The following is a 17,863-nucleotide window of genomic DNA, read 5'->3' as shown; positions in this document are numbered from 1 at the left end:
CCTTCAGCTCTGTAACCATGTCATACTTTTGCATTTCGTATTGATTTTGAGGTCAGGCTATGTCTTAAGAGCTGGCATCTCTATCATGTCAATTCTTGCATTTTGTATAGTCCACTTCTGAGTTTGAATCTATAAAATGGTTTCAAATCTTTATCCATTTATTCTCAAAATATTGATAAACCTTATTATGATAAAGCTTTAACAAATTTATCGTTGCAATATTGCTTGTAATCTGCTGTCCCTTAAGTTTGTATTTGTATATTCAGTAATGTTTCTACAGATTGAATTACTTTAGACTTTACTAGACTATATTGAATTTCTCTTTATTTACCAGGCATTTTAATTCTGTGTTACTGCATGACCATTAAATTCTTTACTAAAACTTTAAAATTTACAGACTGCTGTTCTGTGGTGGCTTACTGCTTTGAAGCTTTTAAAAGTCTGTTCATTTGGAATACTATATCTCTGTAAGTCACAAAATTAAAATATATTGCTCCACTTTCTGCCATTTGATAAGAAAAATGCTTGTTTGCACGAAGCAGACTTGTTTTCCTGTTATTGATAAAACCTGGTGTGAATTGCTTTTATCCTGAATAGCAATCAATCAATCAGGGAAATTTACCATCTTGGTTGTTTCATTCGGCAGGTACACATTTGTCATAGAGATAATTTATAGAATAGTGAGGCTCGATTATCAGTGACCTCGCCCCTCATTGGGTTGCGACATTATTTACACTATGTACAAGGCCTTCTTACAATAGGCATTAATGCCTCATCTGCTCCAGGTATGACATTTTAATAGCGCATGATTCCTGATGCTGGACTAACCTCATTGGACACCTGACAGCTTATTTGTGTATTCATTAAACACACCCTGTACGTCTTCTAATTTCCTTTGATTGTGCGAATTGTTTAAATATTCTTTGTGCACGAGCATGCACACAGTAATTTAAAGAGGTAAAACTTATGCATGACCTGCGTGGGAACTTTTAGGTTACTGCTTGGCTAGGCAGCTTAGTGTGAACATCAGTATGGGGAAAATGCAGGGAAATGGAATCACATGGATAGCTTTTTCAAACAGACGCAGAAATGGTTAGCTGAGTGACCTTTTATCGAGTGTATAATTCTATCCCTCAATGAAAAAACCCGTGGTCTTGAAAATTACTTCTAATTTTTGTTATCAGCCTTGTGATCCAACTGGATACAGACCAAGGCTAATGGCCGAAGATGTTTGAGCTTAAAGTCATTAAAAGGTAGGAACAAAAAACACTCCTTGAATGAAACTGAATGTAGATTGTATTTTTTTTAACGTGCAATTATTTTTTAAATAATGTGATTGATTATATTGGATTGCATAACGCTTTAGTTCTGTTTTCTACATCATTGTTCGGCCCACGATAAGTTTAATTGAAAATAAAGCACTCACAGTGATAACGACCTAACTCTGACGCAGCCCACCCACTACTTCTACAGGCATGTACATATCACATCTACACCCACACAGGGTTAGAGCAATTGAAATGCTGAACCGGAGAACACAGGAGTCTGGGGGAGGAGAGAATTGTGGGAGAAGGAGGGGGAGGAGGAGAAGGAAATATTAAGGAGAGAGTCATATGAAGAAAAACAGCTGTCTTGAAATTAACGGTCAAATGCTGCATTAGAATCTCCTGGTTACACGAATTAAAACGCCATAAATAACCCTTTATAATTTTTATATTTTTCCTCTGAATTGTTTCTCCAGCAATTTGAAGCTACTCTTTTATAAATCCCTGGATTAACACATGCATTTTCTTCAGTAAAAGGTCATTAAAGATACTTATTAATACTTACCAAGCCAATTAAAGAGGAATTCTATCTCGCGGCTGTAACGAAAGCTGCTACTGAAGCTCTAGGAGAAAGGCAGCACTGCTACAAAGATCTTCCATTCTTCAAAATACATGGCAGTCGAGCATTGGGTGCTTGTTATTCGTTCATGGGATGTGGGCATCAATTATTGCCTGTCCAAAGTTGCCCTACATGAAGCAATGGTGCCTTCTTGAGTTGCTGCAGTCCATTTGCTGCAGGTGTACCCATAATGCTGTTAGGGAAGTAATTCCAGTATTTTAATCCAGTGACGCCAAAGGTATGGCAAAACATTTTAAGATGTCAAGTGTCTTGGTGGGGAATTTGGTGGTGCCCTTAACTCTGCCCAGTCAATGGTGGAGGGAATGGATACTTGTGAATGTGGTGTCAATCAAGCAGACTGCTTTGTGCTAATCCATGTCAAGTTCTTGAGTGTTGTTGGAACTGCACCCATCCAGGAAAGAGGGGAGTATTCCATCACTCTCTTGACCTGTGTCTTATTAGCTTTGAGAAGACAGGAAGTGAGTTACTCACTGCGGATTCCCAGTCTCTAACTTTGTTCTTGTACTGACAGTATAATATGACTACTCCACTTCGGTGATGATAATGCCATTAAATGTCAAGGGGTTATGGTTAAATTCTCTTTTGTTGGAGAATCTGTGGCCCACTTGTCAGCCCTCACCTGAATATTTTCCAGACCTTGCTGTATCCATTTGAGTATGGACTGCTTCAGTATTTGAGAAATTGTAAATGGTACTGACCATTGTGTAAGCATTAATGAACACCTCCTTATATTGGAAGGCCACTAATTGATGAAGTGGTTGAAGATGGCTGGGCCAAGGTCACTACCCTGAGAAACTTCTTCAGAACTGTCATGGAGCTGAGATGACCGACCTCCAAAACCCATAATCATGACAAGACCTTCATATTTTTATACTTAATTCCCTTTGAAATGAAGGCCAATAGTATATTTGCCTTCTTTATTACCTTTTGAACTTTCATGCTAGCTTTCAAGCATTCATGACTCAGGACTCACTAATCCCCCTATATTGCAGTTTTGTTTAGTTTGCTTACATTTAAATAATATTCAACTCTTCTACTTTTTCTGTCAAAGTGCTTATCCTCACATTTTCCCTCATTATACTCCATCTGCCAAAATTTTTACCCACTTACTTAACTCTGCTGTAAGATTCTGTAGACTCTTTGTATCATCTTCATTACTTGTCTTCCTACTTATTTTTGCTGCATCCACAAACTTGGTGATAATTCATCCACTTCTGTCATCCAAGTCACTAATAATAATTATTCTGCCAGCAATGGTCTCTATAGCAATGGTACTTGCTACATGTTTTAGTCCAATGTCTTGTTGTGGAGTGCATAACTCATGGAATGCTGGACATTGTCTTTGTAGGTGAGACAAACTATGGCTCATTCAAGATTTGGATGATGGACTTGATGGCCGCAACAGTTGCAGAGTCAATTACTTGTAGATGCTGATGGCCTGCTACAATTGCTTTGTACTTGCTCCCTTTTATTAGTACACTGTGATGGTATGCACAGAAAAGTTGTTCTGTATGATTTGATAATTGTAGTGGCAATATCAAATTCCAAAAGCCTTTCAATTCAATTTCTGGAGGTGAGACCACATTTTGAGCCTTTGTATTGACACCTGCCTATGAATTGGTAATATCACATTGCTGTTTGTGAGTTTTGTTGTGTATGAATTTATATCCTGCATACTGATAGCTTCACTTCAAAAGCACTTCATCGGCTGTAAGGCTTAATGTGAGGTCCTGGGGTCATGATGAGTGCTCTATAAGTGCAAATCTTTTCTCCTGTGCCAATTTTCCCACATGGCAAGCAAATTGGATGCAATTTCTTGAAGCAAATTAAAGAAAACCACAATAAACATGAGGTTATTGAATGGAAATATATGTGCATACACTTTTATTTTTCCTTGCTGATTAGAGTGAATGATAACAGGGTGTTTCACATTGCCTGATGGGAAATGCAGCAAGTATTCCACTAACCTGTGAATGAAAACAATGTTATCCAAGCTGCCTGAGAAACGGATGATTGGGGAAGAAGGATTGGAGTTTACAACCACTCAAAAGCTGCAGACAACAAGAATTTCATTACAGTGAAGTTATATCAAGAGCAGGGTTAACTTGCCAGCAGAGCTTTCTTTCCATACAGGAGTAGGTAGAAGGTAGAATAAGGAGACTTTGTTTTAAAATTAGGGTTTGCCGTTTTTGGACAGAGGTGAAGGGAATTTTGTTTTGGCTCAGTGGGATTGTGCAACTTTGAAACTTCCTGTCTCAGAAGGTAGTTGAGGCAAGGTCGTCGAATATATTTAAGAATGAGGTAGACAAATTTTTGTCAGGCAAAGGAATCAAAGATTGTTGGGAGTAAATGGGAAGATAAAATTCAAAATACAAACAGATCAGCCGTAATCTTGTTGGATGGTGGAGCGGGATTAAAATAATTTGTTACTTTTTTGTACATACATAGTATGTTCTTAAAGTCATTCATAGCTCAAGAAATGGAATCAAATTTTCAGCTGAGTTCAGGAAAACCTGTTCTGCACACTTTCGCTGCTAATGAAATGCTTTTCCAATCCATTTGAAATTTTTATGAAGGATCTTTGTCCTTTTCATAAAATTTGGGTTTGTTGTGCATCTTGTGAGCTGTTCATTTCTGAATACAGCACCAAGACAGAAGGCAGCAGGTTTAAAACGAGTGCAGAGTGGGGAGTTATTTCTTTCTGAACACAGTGCAGAGAGAGGAGGCACAAAGTTGAAAGAATATGGTGAGTGGGGAGTCGTTGCATGTGAAAAAGTCCAAACCTGTAAATTGGGAAATCTGTCATTTTATTGGTTAGTGAGAAATTGCTGTCATTGACAGATCTTAATGGCTTAAAAGTAAAGAAAAGCTACTATTTACTTAAAAAAAGTCATGGTTACCTGGCTTTTAGGAAGGAACACTAACTCGTAAGAAAGGGGGCAAAATTAAATCAAGACAGAATAAAATGAGAAAGAAAAATTGAAGGAAAACAAAGTTAACTTAAGTGAAGTAAAGGGTAAAAGATAGTTTTCAGAGTTATGGGATAGCAACATGGCAGGGATAAGTGGAGTCTGTGTGAAGTCATGGGCACACCATGTATCTCAGGCAAACACATCTGCAGGAAGCATCACTAGCTGCACAAGCTGGAGCTCTAAGTTCTGGAAGCTGTGCAGAGGTTGCAGTTACTGTTGTGTATTCATGAGGCAGCAGACTACTTAGATAGCACATATAGGGAAACGCTGACACCACAGATTAGAAGCACACAGGCAGAGGTGGAATAGGTGACTACTAGGCAATCTAATAAAACCAGCAAGGTAGCGTAGAAGTCTATTCTGCTTGCCAATTGGTATTCCATTTCGGAAAGTACTTTCCTTGGGTAAGTGCCAACTGAGACAAGTCAAATCGTACCAGGAGCATCTCATTTGTACAGGAGAAAGAAGGATGTATGGAAGGACAATAGTGAATTCCATAGTCAGTGTATCAGACAGATGTTTCTGCAGCGTGCAGTTGGTGATGGGACATAGAAAAACCCTGAGGGACAGGAGAAGCAAAGCTGAGCATTGAGTATGTGGAATAATATCAAAATGATAAAGATGATGTGGAGGTGCCAGTGTTGAACTGGGGTGGACAAAATTAAAAATCACACCACACCAGATTATAGTCCAATAGGTGTATTTGGAACTAGCTTGCGGAGCGCTACTCCCTCATCAGGTAGTTAATGGAGCATGCTCAAAAGACACAGAATTTATAGCAAAAGATCATAGCGTCATACAACTGATATGATATATTGAACAAACCCAGATCGCTGTTACGCCTTTCAACTTTTAGAATGGGTTGTAGGTTTCGATTCATTAATATGTATATGCAAAAACTTCTGTCAAGTCACCTTCCCAAGATAACTTAAGTTTTATTAAAAGAAGGTGAAATCTCAGCTCAGACAATGCGTTAAAGGTGTGAGGTTAGTCTGTTTTTATTCCAATCTTGAGTCAGGCTGGTTTTATTTCCAAAGTAGGAATTATAAAATGTTACATGGATTGACTGAATGCATTGACTGCCTGCAGATTGTGTGCTTTTTGAGCAAAATAGAATGTATCCTCAAATACAGCTCTGCAAATACAAATTCACTCCACAGACTTACATGTGGGTCTGCATGCATATGGGGGTGGGAGGTGGAAAGAAGAGAGAGTGTGTATGTGTATGCACGGAGTGAGAGTGTGACTGTGCACGTGTGTGCATGTGAGTGTGTGTGTGTAATTCATTCTGAAGCAACAGTGTTCACTTTGAATTATGAAGGGATGAGAAGGCATAAATTGGGTGAGGTGGATTAGCAAAATACATTAAAATGTCAAGACTGTACATAGGTGAAGTAAAAATATGTATAACTTGAAAACAAAAGATTTTTAAAACGGTCAGAAATACTAATAAATCTGAGGATTGGGAAGTTTTTAAAATGCAGCAAAGGAGGACAAAGAATCCAATAAGGAAAGGAAGAGAAGAATACCAATGCAAACAAATTTAAAAAAACATACAAATACACTGTAAAAGCTTTGACAGGTACATGAGAAAGGAAATGTTTGGCTAGACAAATGGACTCCATTAAAACAGAGTCTGCAGAATTTCTAATGAGAGTGGAGAAATGGCAGAGAAGCGAAATGATTACTTTGGGACATGTTTCACCAAGGAAGCTTAAGGACTCTCCCAAAAATAGAGATCTAGGTGACTAGGGAAAATGGGGATTTAAAAAAAATGTATTAATAAGAAAGTTGCATTGGAGACATTAATGAGGTTGAAGGTTCATTGGTTCCTGAGACATAAGTCCCCATTCCAGAGTTTTGAAGGAGATTGTTGTTGAGAGAATTGATACCTTACTAATCATCTCTCAAAATTCCATAGATTTTGGAATGATTCCTGCAGATTGGAAGTTTGCAAATGTCATGCCACTATTTAAGAAAGGAATAAGGGACAAAGAATACAGGGAACAATGGCCCATCAGCCTTACAACAGAAATAGAGAAAATGCCAGAATCAACCACAAAGGACATAATAGATGGACACTTGAGTAAAAATGATTTAATTATGTATAGATTGAGCATGGATTTGCAAATAGAAAACCATGTTTGACAAACTGCTTGGAATGTTTTGAGGATAATATGAACAACATTTACAAAGGAGAGTCAATGGATGTAGAATATTTAGGTTTGCAGAAGGAATTTGATTAGGTCCCTCTGGGAGATTGGTTAGCAAAATTAAACACATGGGATGTAAGGTAATTTTGTTAAGGATTGGCTAACAGACAGAAAATAGAGAGTAGGAATAAATGGGTAAATCTCATGTTTGCAGACTGTGACTAGGGGGATACTGCAAGGATCAAAATTTGGACTCCAGCTGTTCATGATATATACAAAGATTTGGATGTGGGGACCAAATGTAATATTCTCAAATTTGCAGATAATCCCAGACAAAGCAAGAATGTGCTTTGCGAGGAACATGCAAAATGATTTCAAGAGGGCCTAATAACTGGGCGAGAACATGGCACATGAAACATAATCTGGAAAGATGTGAGGTTATTCAGATGGTAGGATGAACTGCTGTGCAGAATATTTCTTACAAGGTAAATGGTTAGAAAGTGTAGATGTGCAAAGACATCTGGGTGTCCTTGTCAATAAGGTTAATGTTTAGGTACAGCAAATTATTAGGAAGGCTAATGGAATGCATTTGATAATAGGAGCAGTGAAGTCTTACTTCAGTTGTATAGGACATTGGTTAGACTATACCTGGAGTACTGTGTATAGTTTTGGTCTCGTCATCTCAGGAAAGATATTATTGCCACAGAGGGAGAGCAATGAGAGTTCACCAGACTTATTCCTGGGATGGCAGGATTGTCCAATGAAGAGAAGTTCTGCACACTGGGCAAGTATTCTCTAGAAGATTGAAGACTGAGAGTTGATCTCAGTAAAACCTACAACATAAGTAAAGGAATAGACAGGGTAGATGCAGGTAAGATATTTCCCCTACTAAGGGAATCTAGAAACTGAAGGCGCAATTTAAAAATAGAGGAGATACCAATTAATGCTGAGCTGAGGAGACATTGTTTTACACAGAGGGTGGTGAATCTTTGAAATTCTCTATCCGAGGGGGCTGTGGAGGCTCAGTCTGAGTATAAATAGAGATTAGGAAATTACAGGTTATGAGGATATTGTGGGTAGGTAGTATGGGTAAAAGGCATTGAAGTATTTGATCAATCATGATTGTATTAAATAACAGAATGTGTTTGATGGGCTGATTACTCCTGTTTCAATGTTCTAGGGAGTGCTAAAAGAACGCTTCACTATGCCTCTTTCCCCATGCCTCAAAGGGTTAAACTGTGCATGTAGGTTAGCTCACTGAGTTGGAAGGTTTGTTTTCAGACGTTTTGTCACCATACTAGGTAACATCTTCAGTGAGCCTCCACATAAAGCACTGGTGGTGTAGCCCGCTTTCTATTTGTATATTTGGATTTCCTTGGGTGGTGATGTCATTTCCTGTGGTGCCATCATTTCCTGTGGTGATGCCATTTCCTGTTCTTTTTCTTGGGGGGGGGGGGGAGGTAAATGGGATCTAAGTCAGTGTTTGTTGATAGAGTTCCGGTATTATTGATGGTCTTGAAGGTTTCCTCTAATTTGTTTTGTTTAGTGATGAGAAAGGTGTCATTCACACAGCGGACCCAAAGTTTTGGGTTGAATGGATGGCAGAGCTGTTTGTTTGAAATCAAGTAGACTACATTGAGAAAGGCCATCAATAATACCCTTACTGGCATAAAATTCACTAAAGAGGAGGAAAAGAACAACAAACTGCCATTCCTAGATGTCGCAGTAGAGCGAACAGCCAATGGGGAACTTCAAACTGGTGTCTATAGGAAAACAACACATACAGACCAAATATTGAACTACAGAAGCAATCATCCCAACATCCACAAATGAAGCTGCATTTGAACATTATTCCAATGAGCCATCACACACTGCAGCACAGAGGAACTACACAGAGCTGAAGAAAATTACTTATACCGTGTATTCAAAAAGAATGGCTACGTAATGAACACAGTCTGCTGATTTCTAGCAACAAACCCAACAATCAGACAAAACATGTCCCGAAACCCTAGCCACTCTACCCTACATCAAAGACTGTCCTACATCTCAGAAATGACTGCCAGACTATTCAGACCCCTTGGCACAAACCCAACAACTAAAGCAGCAGCTAATGAACATGAAAGACCCAATACAGACAACAAGCAAAACTAACGTCACTTACAAAATACACTGCAAGAACTGTGACAAACACTACATTGGACAAACAGGCAGAAAACTACCTATCAGGATACATGAACCTCAACTAATCACAAAAAGACATGACCCACTCTTACTATATCCTTACATATGAATGAGAAAGGACATGTGTTTGACTGGGACAACATATCCATCCTAGGACAAGCCAAACAGAGACATACACGAGAATTCCTAAAAGCATACACGAGAATTCCAAACGGAACTCTATCAACAAACACACTGACTTGGATCCCATTTATGAACCCCTGAGAAAAAGAACAGGAAATGACATCACTACAGGCAATGATGTCGCCATAGAAAATGACATTACCAACCCAAGGAAATCCAAACATATAAATAAAGTGGGCCATACCACCAATGTTTCATTCAGAGGCTCACTGAAGATGTTACCTAGTATGGTGACAAAACATCTGAAAATGAACCTTCCAGCTCAGCGAGCAAACCTACATCCAGAACCTCAACCTGAGCTCCAAATCTTCTCAAAAAAAGGGCTAACTGTATTATATTAATTAGTATCCATCTTCCAACAGCATTTAAAGGTTTCCTACAAGTCACTCATCAGGCTCAACCTCCACCCAACTTTATGCCATTCCAAACCCCCCGACCTTCTCATGTCACCTCACATTCTCACGTTTCACCATAACACCACCGTGCCCCCCACCTTCTCCCATGAATCCTCCACAGCCAGAATCACGATGTACAATTTTCAAGAGCCATAGCAGTGGGAAATCTGTTAAAATTATTTAATTGCTAACAATCTAAGAAAGCTCTGCCTCTTCCGTGTATCAGTCTCTTACAAGTTCAAACCCAGCAGTAGTTTACACAGAATTGCATTGCATGATTTCTCAATATCCTTGTCTATTATATGTTGTAAAAGAAATTTTTCACATTCTCTCAGTTATTGTTGTAGCTAAGATGGTTGTTCCAGCCATTAACTCTTTGATGATCCGTCCTTCATGTTGATCATAAAATGAATGGCTCAGTTCATACATCTGGGAGGTCATTATGTCTTCAAAGTGTCTGACTCTATCCCAAGGATGTGTTTGTTATCTGGCTATTACAAAATGTTGGCATCTAGTTTCAACAATCTTAGGTTTCAGTTAATGTTCTTTGATGATTTAGTTGGAAAGTGCTTTTCTTAAAAGAGCTGCCCATGTGGAAAGTTGATGAAATTCATACTTTGCATGGCACAGTTTTGGAACAGACAGCTAATATCTGTTGAGTGACTCCCTGTTGAAATCCAACAAAACTGAACAGAGGCTGGGTAAATACTCAAGCTTCAGGACTTTGCTGTAGGTTAGCCTGACAAGCTCGTTTTTCTTTGAAGCCTTACTTTTCATTCTTCCTGTTCAACTCCAAAAGCCTTCTGAAACATGTTTGAGAGTCATAACTAATGAGGCAAGCAAACCAAAATAGGCCAGAAGCTTCTGGAGGTCAACAAATCATGATGTCTCCTTTTAATTATTCAACTGATGCTTAAGTCTTCATCTCAATTAGGCTTCAGGCCTAGTTATTCAGGCACTGGTATAATCTCTTAATCTAATTCAGGAAGAAATCTAATTTTTAGCTCTGGTTGAGCATGGTGAATCAGTTATCCTTGAGACTTTAAAATCTAATAAAATCCTTAAGTTAGCTCCATGTGGCACTAATTTGGTCATCTGACTCAAAAAGGGCCTAAGGATAGACATTTTCTGAAACATTAAGAAAGATCATATTGTTTTCATTTAACATTATGATTGGGAGACATTCAGAAGGATTTCCAGAATAAATTGCAGACTGTTCAAAAAGCTTATATTTTTCTGATCTCTGCAAATGATCTTGGGGATGGGGGGAAGAAGACATTCTTAAGGCTTCTGTGCCTGTCTCTATTAAGAAGTCAGAGCAACACCACATGCACAAATGCTGCTCCTTTTCAAAGCACTGCACAGAAATCTGCAAGATATTTCTGTGACGGCAGTTGTTATGTTCTCTTTATAATTGCACATCATCAAACTAATGGTTTTTTTGGCAAAATAAATCCACAGCAGAATTTACATCTTCCCACTGGAGACTTTGCTCACGCAGACAGCTATTGACCAATCTAATTGCCGGAGACTCTATTGTGCCAGCAGTGGCCAGGACGATGAATACAAGCAACCCGCAGTATTTAAGTCCTGGAGTCCATGACCATATTCATGGTGTCTTACATGGGGAGGGAAAATGCAACTTGAGTTGGTTAAGAGGATACTTCGGGGATGGCACCGTGGTGGCATAGTGTATTGTGGAATGCAGTATTAGATGGTGAGTGTGGTTGGAATGGCATTAAGGTTGGATGGAGATAGAGGGGGATAAGGAGCGAGTTTTAAGGAACCTTCAAATGCTATTGGAAGCTATACACCATATTGATGTAGAAGCTATGGGGAGTGCAGAAACTCAGTGGTCAGAACTTTAGGGGCTGTACCTGATGCAGGATAGCATCCCTTGAGGGAGCTACACCCTCCATCCATCACATCCAAGGTGACCTGCTAGTATCACTCGCTGCCTTAAACTTCTCCTGCTAGTTTCAAAATTGAGTCTGGGCAGGAATGGTCCTTAACTGGTCAATTATAATGGTCTCAATTTGGGCTTGAGAAGGTCATGCTAGGCCTTACCTACTTCAATATAAAACCTAGCCGACCCAAGGTTAATTTGTACGTGGGTTAAGGTGACTGGCAGAAAGATGGGAAGGCCACCAGGAGAATTTACAGGTAGCAGCAGCCTCATACCTTTCATCCCACAATCCCTCTTCCTTCCCAGTGAATCTACAGGTGGAGGATTGTGAAATTCTGCTCCTGGAGCAAGATTCTGTGATTAAGAATCTCTGAACTCTTTGCAGTTCCAGTTCTAACTACTGCTGCCATTCACATTACTTGGACTATACAGCCGCCAGATAATCAGATTGACTGCCAGTTCTCTGAGGCAGCTCTCCGAGTGAAGGGCAAAGATTTTGTCTCCAGCCAGGATGTACTCTCCTGGATTGTTAAATACCTTGGAGCTGTGTGATTGGCAGGGGCATCTACCCTCTGCTTTTTGTTAGTGGGAGGCCTCACCATCCAAAATATTGCCCAACATCACACTGTACATTGCACTGAGTTTTGCTTTATTTTTGTTCCTCTCTTTCTATTTCCTACCGAACTGCAGAAACCATCGTCAGTCAGAGAGTGGAAATGTGAAGTGGCAGTGAGGTTCTATCACTGCTTCAGAAAACTATTTCTAGCAATAAGTGTAACTTCTTCATATCACAAAGGCTGAAAAAGTTGTCTGAAAGGTAGTTTGTTCTCAGCATCTGATATGACTGACATTTATTACGCATTCCCTAGGTGCTTTGGAGAAGATCTTGCTAATCCTTCTTCTCGTCCCACTGCACTGTGGGTGGTGAAGGTGCTCCAAGCAATTTAAATGCTTTTTGGGTTTTGACTCACCAATCAATGAAGGCTATTGCAACAAAGGGAAACACAACAGACACATCTGGACGCACACTTTCTAGGACATTGCCCTGAGGCTCCAAACATCTGTGAAGCTACGCTGCGAGATTCAGTTTAACTTTAAAGAGCATTTTATTGATTTATGTCATGTTTAGCTATGTACAATGCTCTGGCATGCCTTTTGTGTTCTCTTTATTCCTGTTTTTATTTCCATTTCTCTTGAAGATTAACCCTATGCTGCACAACATATTTCTCTGCTTCCTGTGGCCCATCAAACTGAAGACCTGCATTCACACATGGTAAGCAAAAATAAATTCTAGGATAATAGAAGTAAATTGGAGTATTGCAATCATTATTTTCAATGTCATTTGGCTGCATTCCAGTTTACTGCAAAATTAATTTCCTTAAAATACTGACTTAATTTATTAAAATCAAATGGCTTTCCATTTTGATATTATGATAGCATTACCAGTTTCTATCATGCTGTTTGTTCCTACTCATCATCAAGGAAGAATTAACTGCCTAAGCCTTTGCCTCACAGTGAGGCCGATCAGGATGTTAATTTTCCAAAGTGCAACCTAGAAACGTCGACATTGTAAATTTGCATTTATATAACACAATGATAAATCTGCCCACCTGCTAAGACTGGGACATAGAGAAGGTCCTTATCCCCAACCATCTGGGTTTTGACTTCAGTTATAGGTAGAAATGGGACAGTGCTCTGCCAAAGTCAGGAGATTGTCTCTGTGATCAGTCGGCCAAACAGACAAAATTTCCACTTCTGGAGAATGGGCCCCATGCTTTAAGAGACAAACAGCTGCACGTAATGAAACCTGAAAATTTTGATTTACAAAATTAAAAATATCAATTACATTCTATTCATTTTCTGCAACAGACCATTTCCTTTTTGTCTCTGTCGTTCTGCTATTACAGGATTCATTCTGCACGCACAGTCACAGCTCTGGAAACCCAGTCTGACTGGCCGCTATCATAAATTGCACCTGTATGTGTGTGCCTGGAATTACAATAGTCTCAATGGATATCTGATTAAAGCAATATGCAGGGTTATGAAAGCAATGTAAAATCCTTCATGAACCCACCACATCTGCCTTCATCTCCTGCCAGATTGCAAAGCACAGTAATCCGGTTTATCCCAATAGATTGACAGAAAACAGATCAATAAAGCCATAATTAAATCATTTCACTTCAACAGAAATGGTCATGAAAATCAAAATGCATTCAACGGCACTGTCAATTATTCAATATACAGGAGCTGCACTGTGAAAATGATGAGTCATTGACTGGATCACATGGAGGTGAAAATTGTTCAGCAATCCCCATGGTTGGAAATAAATTACACAGCAGCTGCGTATGCATCGTTATCCATAATTTTATCAGCTTGTGTGTATTATGGGTACAAACAACACAACTAATTCTAACAGGAAAGGTTGAACAGAATTCAGAATCCTTAGAGGTTTAGTCATTTGAGATTACTTTTCATGATTTAAAATGATGTGCAAATGAGGCAAGGGCGATTTGAGGAAAATGTATTATTTGTGCAGTGTGTTGTTTGGATGTGGAATACACTGCCTGGAAATGTGGTGGAGGCAGGTTCAATTGAGGCATTCATGATTGCTTTTGCATAGTAATGGTGTACATGGATATTTGGGAAAAGGCAGAAGATTGGTATTGGGTAATGGAGCCCATGCAGACACAATAGTCTAAATGTACTGAAGTGATCCCGTGAAGACATGGATTAGTAACCTGCAAACCTAAGTTCAGTATATTATTTGTTTGGCTCTCAACCTGCCATTTTGGATTTCCCAGGTATAGTAATGTTATCTCTTAAACACAACCAGTTGTCGACTTTAACTGTATGAAGTATACAGTCTACTCCTCACTTGTGTTACTTAAAGGTATCACTATGGAATGTTTGGATGAAGTTCATATTTTTCTTTTGAAACTATAGAGTTAGTGGAAGTACTGTATGCTGTGTTGTTAGAGGAGCTCATCCACAAGTTGTGTGACTCAGAATGGAATGGTTCTGGAGCTTTGAGTTTCGTTGAGTGATCTTACCCAAATGAAGCCAATTATTTTGCTGTACACAGCGAAATAGTGCTGGCCATGCCTGCAATCCCCAATACTGCCCAGACAGAGATAGCAATCCCCAAAGTAGAGCACAAACAGGTCAGTGCAGCGGTGCACATTACTGTTGCTGGCAAGCTAATGATTATTGCAATTAATTTCCAAGGTAATGTTTTTTTTTAGCAAGAAGTAATGGATCATTAAGATGGCAGATGCAGTGTTAATTTCGCTTTTATCACTGTGTTGTAAATCAGTGAGCCTGAATGACTAAATAATCTCCCCTAAAGTTTGTAGTTAATCCTCATTAGTGTTGTCTTTGAATTTTTTTATGTGTGGCATACTCAGTACTGGTTTTATGTACAGGTAGAACTGGTAGCTGGTATTAAAATACTACAGGGAGTAAAATGAATAATGCATGTGACCAAAGGACAAGTTCATTATACATCAAGCCATTGGCTATTGGAATCTTGGTGCCCGACAAACTGAAGGGGAACCAATTTTATTGGAGGTGACCTAGAGGATGCAATTGTTCTCAGCAGGTGCTTAGCTTGGAGGCCTCCTGGCACTGGTTTGGAACTCCTTGATGGATTTCATGCTTACCTTTGTCCTCTTTCTTCACAGCATAATTCACCAAACACTTCCAGACTGAGGAAGAAATGTGCATGAAAGAACTTGAAAAAATTCATAATATCCAAGAAAATCAAGACCACAATGAACGGCAAAAATGCCATGAATCGTGCAATGTGGAAGTTTAAATTACACTTAAGTCATTTATTTTCAATAGCTGCGTCCATTTAACTTGTTCGCAGTTTAACTGTGTTTATTTATTCATCTTGTGGTTGGTTTCTGCCTGTACTTCAGCTGCATTGAAGTGCTTTGATTGTGACATTTTCCATATTTAATTCATTTTGGTTGAGATATTTAACTGCATTTTGTTTATTTAATTGCAGAAGTAGCACCATGGAGAAAATTAGGAGGCAGATCATCCTCTCTGTAATGTATGTAATGTACAGTTTGTATTGTGAGAGCTGTATTTAACATTTCGCCTGTATGGCCATGTTTACTTTTTGGTTTCCAGACTGTGTTTATTTGCCTTTTGCTTTGTGTATTTTTTGTGTTTAAATGCCTGAAAATAAAATTGGAAACTTACAGAACAGTCCATTCATGACTGATCCTCAGCATTCACAGACATAGCGTATTTTTCTTTTATTTATTATGTGAATGAAGTGGGTGATTTAATTTTCTAGATGTCCCCTTTTCAAGTGTTCAATATGCATTTGCATGGTAACTTTGCCTGTATTTTAAGGGATTATCCCTTGATTTGTCCAGTAAAAGGCAAAGTACCATAGAATACCTACGGTGTGGAAGCAGGCCATTCAGCCCATTGAGTCCACTCTACCCCTGTAAACCTGCATTTCCCACACTTAATCCACATAATCTACACATCCCTGGACACTATGGGCAATTTAGCATGGCCAATCCACTTAACCTATCTTTTATCCCATATTTTCCTATATTTATAAAAATTGATTCTGGTAGTCTCCAGGGTTTGAGTCATTCAAGTGGGGCTGTGAGAAAGTGAGCCAGCCAACAGAGAAATGATAATATTGTGACTCAGCAAGATAAGCTGTAAGTTTTAGTTGAAAACTTTAGCCCCCGCTTTATGGTCTTAAGAATCCTCCTACTTTCTAAACTCCGACCACTGCTCTCATTGTCACTGAAACCCCCTCTACACCCCAACACCAACCAGATCCCAAAGTTGAATCCCACCTTGTGAAGTTTTTTAAGAGTTGGTCATCATGGATACAGAACTGGCTAAAGTTAGAAGACAGAGGGTGGTGGTGGAGGGTTGTTTTTCAGACTGGAGGCATGTGACTAATAGAGTGCCACAAGGATCGGGTCCACTACTTTTCGTCATTTATATAAATGATTTGAATACGAGTATAAGAGGTACAGTTAGTAAGTTTGCAGATGACACCAAAATTGGAGGTGTGGTGGATAGCAAAGAAGGTTACCTCAGATTACAACAGGATCTTGATCAGATGGGCCAATGGGCTGAGAAGTGGCAGATGGAGTTTAATTCCGATAAATACGAGGTACGATGTATTGGGAAAGCAAATCTTAATAGCACTTATGCATTTAATGGTAAGGTCTTAGGGAGTGTTGCTGAACAAAGAGACCTTGGAGTGTAGGTTTATAGCTCCTTGAAAGTAGAGTTGCAGGTAGATAGGATAGTGAAGAAGGTGCTTGGTATGCATTCCTTTATTGGTCAGAGTATTGAGTACAAGGGTTAGGAGGTCATGTTGCGGCTGTACAGGCCACTGTTGGAATATTGTGTCCAATTCTGGTCTCCTTCCTGTCGGAAAGATGTTCTGAAACTTGAAAGGGTTCAGAAAAGATTTACAAGGATGTTGCCAGGGTTGGAGGATTTGAGCTATTGGGAGAGGCTGAACAGGCTGGGGCTGTTTTCCCTGGAGAGTCGGAGGTTGAGGGGTGACCTTATAGAGGTTTACAAAATTAGGAGGGGCATGGATAGGGTAAATAGACAAGATATTTTCTCTGGGGTTAGGGAGTCCAGAACTAGAGGGCATAGGTTTAGGGTGAGAGGGGAAGATATAAAAGAGACCTAAGGGACAACGTTTTCACACAGAGGATGGTACGTGTATGGAATGAACTGCCAGAGGAAGTGGTGGAGGCTGGTACAAATGCAACATCTAAAAGGTATTTGGATGGGTATATGAATAGGAAGGGTTTGGAGGGGTATGGGCCGGGTACTGGCAGGTGGAACTAGATTGGGTTGGAATATCTGGTCGGCATGGACGGGTTGGACCGAAGGGTCTGTTTCCATGCTGTACATCTCTATGAATATGACTCTGTGTAGTTGATCTTGAATGGAATGAGTTGGGCCAGTCAATTTAACTGAAGGTAAACTGGTCACAATTTGAAAATTCTCAACCAGAAACCAATTTAACTGCCCAGCCAGAAGCTATTTAACTGGTCAAGTGGAACCAGTTCCACTGAATCCCTTACTTCAGTTCCATTAAGAACTTGTTGCAGTTCACCTGTTGAGAACAGGTTTAGATTCTTTTGAAATCCTTGAACTGGTTTT

The 17,863-nt window shown here is 39.4% G+C and overlaps 1 long non-coding RNA gene across 2 annotated transcripts; it reads left to right on the top strand.

The window, feature by feature from the left end:
* Window positions 1-1,045: 1,045 nt before the first annotated feature.
* LOC140467106 (uncharacterized) lies at window positions 1,046-15,913 on the top strand. Of its 2 annotated transcripts, XR_011955346.1 has the most exons (3): window positions 1,046-1,253; window positions 12,895-12,968; window positions 15,376-15,913. It is a non-coding gene; the product is annotated as an uncharacterized lncRNA (long non-coding RNA). The 2 variants fall into 2 exon arrangements; XR_011955345.1 differs by lacking the exon at window positions 1,046-1,253 and having other exon boundaries at window positions 12,722-12,968.
* The last annotated feature ends 1,950 nt before the right edge of the window (window positions 15,914-17,863 follow it).

Source organism: Chiloscyllium punctatum, chromosome 45 (assembly GCF_047496795.1).
Source record: "Chiloscyllium punctatum isolate Juve2018m chromosome 45, sChiPun1.3, whole genome shotgun sequence".
NCBI classification, from domain to species: domain Eukaryota; kingdom Metazoa; phylum Chordata; class Chondrichthyes; order Orectolobiformes; family Hemiscylliidae; genus Chiloscyllium; species Chiloscyllium punctatum.
The sequence above is the reverse complement of the archived record's forward strand: the minus strand, read 5'-3'. Positions and strand labels throughout refer to the sequence as shown.